This window comes from Pinus tabuliformis, chromosome 3_2, assembly GCF_031772625.1.
Source record: "Pinus tabuliformis cultivar Carrire ecotype Pingquan chromosome 3_2, CPIR1, whole genome shotgun sequence".
NCBI classification, from domain to species: Eukaryota; Viridiplantae; Streptophyta; class Pinopsida; order Pinales; family Pinaceae; genus Pinus; species Pinus tabuliformis.
The window spans coordinates 254,508,131-254,514,387 of record NC_142302.1 but is presented as its reverse complement, the minus strand read 5'-3'; positions in this window follow the sequence as shown (position 1 = coordinate 254,514,387).

The window sequence follows — 6,257 nt, the reverse complement described above, 5'->3', positions numbered from 1 at the left end:
GCCATCCATACAGGTCATATTCGAGCAGATTGATCTCATAAGATTAATAACAGAGGCTATTGAGAAAGTGAAGATAGAATTAGGCAACATGCCTAGAGATGCTACCAGGCTCATCCAGTTCTTAAATTCAAAGAACAAGTACCAACTACAGGAACTGGAAATTGAAGATAGGACTACTACTATTATGGAGGTAAAGAAAGTCCTCACCAAGAGGGACCTTATGCATAAGTTAGAGGAAAAGAGAAAGGAAATGCAAGTAGTCATTGACAGGTTCATGGCTAAGTTTGATAAGCTAAAGGAAAAGGGATTACCTAATCCCTTAGTCATTCATGATAAACTTATGGAACAAGGAGATTACAACGACAAACTCAGGGATGTAGCAAGACAGCAAGTGGCTACTTCACAGGTTTCAGGAGTACCAACAGGAAAGGTACTATAGAGTGCTTTTGAAAATCTATTTTACCTCCTACATGAGGTAAAACATATGTTTGTAAATAAGCCTTCATTTACAAATACACTAAGGCATATGAAACTTACCGGAGAATGATAAGTATCTGGTTACCAACAGATCAAGAATGGAAAAAATTGACTAACTTACTATAGCAGAACACAGTTAAAGGTCAAACACATAGTCAACGAGGTAAACGGGCATCAGAGTTAAAGGTTACAGGGTCAAAGAGTATCCGTGTCAAAGAGTATCGGTATAGAAGACAGCAGCCTTTGGCCAGCACAAAGCATAGCAACCATAAACTTCTAGCTAAACCATAACAAAAGGGACAGCAAGAAAACAGTTCAATAGCTGTCTCTATCTTCCTAGAAGAAGATATCTTGAATTTCCTAGATTAATTCCCAAGTTAGTTTGGGATATTTTGTAAAAACATTTTGTATAAATACTTCATGAATAGAAGTATGTAGGGTCGATTCTTATACTTTCAATAGAATTTTGTTCAAAGACTGTAAAGCTTTTGTATCACTACTGGGCCAGCATGCTGGATTGATGAATAAAGATCAGATATGTCAAGGGATTCATGTGTAAAGCAGAGTACAAATGAGTAATTTTCTTGTGTTGTTTTATCTCTCTTAAAGTTGTTTCATAATCTTAAATGTTTCAGAAGACTGAATGTTTTAACTTGAATACTATTTCAGAATTTGCTTAAATGCACTCTGTCTTACTGTTATACATCCTTAATGTTTTCTCTTAAACTATCTTAGCTAGGGAATTCTTAACTACTCCTTAGCTTCCGTAGTTTCTCCTCTTCTCTATAGTAAAGGATTCTTAATTGCCCTTTACTCATGATTCAATGATGTTCCCCCATCTTAGCCTTAGTTTGAGGATTCTTGATTGCCCTCTGACCTCTGTTAAGACTCATTTCACCATTTAGTCCAAGGATTTGTACTTCACTCTCCTATCTTTCCCCTTAAACATTCCCTTTAGTGAGTTAACTCCAGCTTTGCTGCCACTTCTTTGACTCAGTTTCCCAATGGACTAAATGCATCAACCGATCTGCCTATTTTAAGGATTCCACCACCAAATCTTCATACAAATCAAAAACCCCCCTGAACTCTAGAACTAGCCTAATATCTAAGCAAACATAGCTAAATTATATGGAGAGAGCCCTCTCTGAGCCATAGGTTGGCTAGAGCCTACGCTTAAAAGTTGGTTTGTGATTACCTCGAAGCCTTCCCTTCTTCCAAAATTTCAAAGGAAAAGTTTCGAGTGATAACAACATTTATGAACTACTCCATAATCATAGAGAAATTACAAAAAGGTAGTGTTGACCCTAGAAACCCAAATGAGAAAACCAACTTCAAATGGTTACCTATTTCAGAATGAAATTGAAGGAAGAAATAGGGATACTTGGGATAATAGGAAGTTCAAAGTGCATGACCTTTCATTTCCCATTACTTAGTGTTTTATTTCTTGTTATTATTTCTCTTTTTCATTTTTTCTTATGTTTGTTTTACATTCACATTTACATTTTCCCTAATATTTTATCACACATTTCTTAATTTCCAAATTATGCTTGAAAATATTGATTTTTACAACCATTCACTTGTTTAGATCCATTTTGGATCATACCTACCTCTTAAGAGGTTTCTTTGTCTCTAAAATCTTAGAGGAAACCAATCTATATCAACATGGCTTTTGTCTATTGCCCTAGAGCATGGCTATGATGTTGTTTCCTAGACACAACTCTAACTCTAGATTTATCTCTAGCTCATGGCTCTATTTTTAGCCATGGATCTAGCTCTAGTTCCTAGGTTTCTTCTTGTATTATTGTATAATTATTATCACCAAATATCAAATATGATCAGTCTCTAGATCCAAACTCTATAATCAACATTCATTCCCATTTCTCTCGTACTTGGAGACTATCCATGTTGGTATTTAATGAAGCTAAGTTGAATATATATATATATATATATCTATATATATATATATATATATATATATATATATATATATATATATATATATATATAGCGAGAGAGAGAGAGAGAGAGAGACCTATGCCATCACATAGAAATTCCTCAAGAGGTTGTATGGCTACTTTCTTCTACTAGGACCAATTTATTCCTAACATGGAAAATACTCTCCAAATTCTGCACATGCTTATAAACACTCTACCTCTGCAACAATGTTGATAGGATGACATCCTTGGTATACAATTATAGCACCTTCTTCCACCTAATTTTTTTATGAATTCTACATATGCATGGGTGTGGGTGACTATCATCAATAAACTACATTTTTGCGAGTGACGGAATGACTCAAAATTTGGTTGGTATAAGGGAAAAGGACCATCATTGAACTCCTTACACCAATCTTTGGTACATCTACAAGATTAAGGTTAACTTCTTTAGAAATATTGAAGGTAATAACTCGAATGGAGCTACCTTGATTTTTGGCATCAATTTGTTATCCTATTTAATGATGATATGGACCTTTTGTGATACTATAACACATTGGAAAGGATTTTCTCCTAGGGTTGGAGAAATAGGGAACACTTCATCTTATTTACTCTTCACTCTCCACACTCTTATCTTAGCTGTACAATTTTTGGGGTGAATATTTGGATGAAGTTTCCAACACTTTTATTGCAAATATATAATCAACTTGCAATGGTGGAAAACATTCTTATTGTTGGTTGTATGGACTAATTTACATACTCATCATCCTCATTTGCCTTGAATTTCATTATTGGATAGGGTAAGTCTTCTTTCCATTCTTCCTGTTAAACCATTGAGGATCATGGCATATGAATTGCTTCTCTAATATGTATTCCTCACAATGGCCTTTCTTCTCATATAATGATCATTCCCTTGAGTACCAACAACTGGTAGCATTATGTCCTTTCTTCCCTCAATAATGAGAAACAACAAATGACTTACCTAATGCATACCATGTTTTTTCTTCTTCTTCTTGCTAATATTCTCACTACTTGTTTATAGTGCATGTTTAAGTTAATTGTTTAAAATATTAGCCTATCTAGTATTTTGTAAATTTCTCATAGAATATTAATGCGGTGGTGAATTTTCACCTTCATGTACTGCTACTCTTTCTTCTAATGATTAAGAAAAAAAAATCCATGTCATTTTCCTTCAAAAATGTGATCTTGGTTTTCATGGCCTTTTAATTTCTCTATTGTTGAACATCAAGAATTCATGTTTGAACCCTTCATCTAACATAATGGGGCTTAGGATACCTTATGTTGCATTTCGCAGCCCCTGTTTTTCATATCCCATTTACCTTAACAATTTCATTCTAATTCCTCTACTATGTTTTTCAAATTAACCAAGCTTGTCTTGAAAATTTTCTATGAAAGGTAAGCTTAATAGATGTCTCGTTCATGTTGTTGGGATTTACAGTGGTAGTTAAAGGTGGATTTGCTTCTATGTGCTCTTGGATAGTTTCTTGGAGTTTCTCCAATGCCTCTCCTTCTTTGCCAACTCTTGTTGAACTTGAGTCATCATATACATGAAATTATTTTGCTACCAATTTCCTAATGGAATGACATTCCTTCCCAAGTGCATAAGGTGAACTCTATTCTTGTCCCAATCTTCCATCGTTGCAGTTATGGGGCATTGACACTCATCAAATTGTTTCTTTAGCGATGTTGGTATCTTGCCAATATCTCAATTTTCTTCTCCATCGTTCTCATCCTCCCACTTAAAGTTGTATACCTATTGCTTCAAGTGCTTGTTCTCTTCTTGAAGTTGAACATTTATGGCTCTTTGGTATTCCAATCTCTCCTTGTTTTCTATACCCCTGTTCAATCTACTTTCTCTTCATGGTACTAGAAATTATATTAAGCTTCTAGATTCAATTTCTCTATTCCCATATGATTTTGAAATGATTTACTTATAGCCCACTTACTTCATCAACATGCGTCCTTTTTGGAATTTAATTTTAGTATGTGTTTCTTTGTCCAAAATGAACTTCAAGGCTTGTGTTTTCTATGTAACCTGTACTTAATATTGATTATCTAGTTGATTTGTCAATGTAACCTACATGCAAGAAACTAGATGTCAATGTAATGGTAAATAATTCTATGTTCTCATTTTTCCTATTAACATCGAGTCTCTAACTCTATATGATATGAGGTGATCTATTTTTAGAATTGAGTTGTACTTGAATACAAATGACCATGTTTAGTGAATGGTTATCCTTAGTGTGTCATTCTACCAAACTTTTTCCATTCACAAAAATATATGTATAGGTATGAAAACAAATATCATGTGTTGGCTATATTATTTGAACAACACATGAAAGATATACAACCAACTTCCTTTAATGCTATAAGAATTGTCTTGCAATGAAGTACCAATTTGAATACTTAAAATTTCGTGAAACATATCATATCACTTCAATAAGTGGCCATAGAATGAAATTCAAAGCTAATATTATCACTTGAAGTAGGTCAACATAATGGTACATATTACATATAGGCATGGGATATATAGTAGTGAAGATAACATAGTTATATTGAAGAAGTATCACTCCTACATAAGTGATAACAAGTGCCATGACTTAGCTTATATACAACATTGCTTTTAGTTGTAAAATTGATCAACACAGGAATCGGTTTGATGGTAACACAAGCCAATTCAAAAATGCACATGTACATCAATGGTTGTGTATGTTTCACAAGAAACTGAAGGTATGACATATTTGGAACTATTTCAAAATTCAACATGGAAAATGGGAGCATGATTGAGTAGGCACATGCATCAAAACTAAGCTATGTAGGCATGAAATGAAGTTTACTACCATTTCCATTTATTGAGATGCAAAATCCGTGGTTGAATATTGTTCTTTAGTTGAGGAGGCAAGGAGCGAGAACAATAATATAATATCAATAATAAAATAAAATTAATATATTATATAAAAGAATTAAAATATATTTTTAATGTTCATAAGAAACTTATAATTTTTTCCTAATTAGATTTATTATTTTAATGAAGGAATTTTAGATCAAAAAAATGTCAATTATGTCGTAAGGCATTCCTCTTTGAAAACAACTCCCCAAGTTTCCACGGTGTACTTGTCTGGAGTGTCTGATTAAATGTTAGACGATTGAAGATTTTTGTGCCCTTGGATTAGTAGTTAGGAAAAACATAGTTAAATAAATAGTGTCCCGACACTAACAGTGAACAGTTAGGGAAAAAATGCATACAACCTTTGTCGATATAGAAACCTAAGAAACAGTCATTATTGCGCGGAAAGACTAGTTCCTTTCCTTGTCAAATGCAAAGAACTTCCAGAGGAGAGGACATGCAGTGCTAGATGAATCTATTCCATTACCCGGCCTCACAAATGCTCACCACAATTCCATGGATCCCACTGCATCCCAAAACTTGAGGCACTCCATTCCTCATCCCCAGATCGTTAAACCGAGAGTTAGAGGTGCCAAAGCTCCTAGAATTTCTATTGCAGTGACTTCGTTTAGATAATGTGGACATTCGAGGCTGAAGGAGTCAGCATTCACTGAGCCCTTTTCAAAGGCACAAAGGTGAAGAATTCAATCATGTTGATGATGACAGGAAGATTTTATGGGATCACGAGGAGGAAGAGGATGTCGGTTTAAGTAAAAAAATGGAACACAAGTATTCAACCTTTTGGACATGGAAACCCATGTGGGCGCTTTCTCATATTGGGATGCACAACTACAACTACATATTCTCTGTCTGTGTGAATTCCATCCATGTTCCGTCACCTTCCATAAATGGGTTGAGACTCTACATTAATTTGAGAA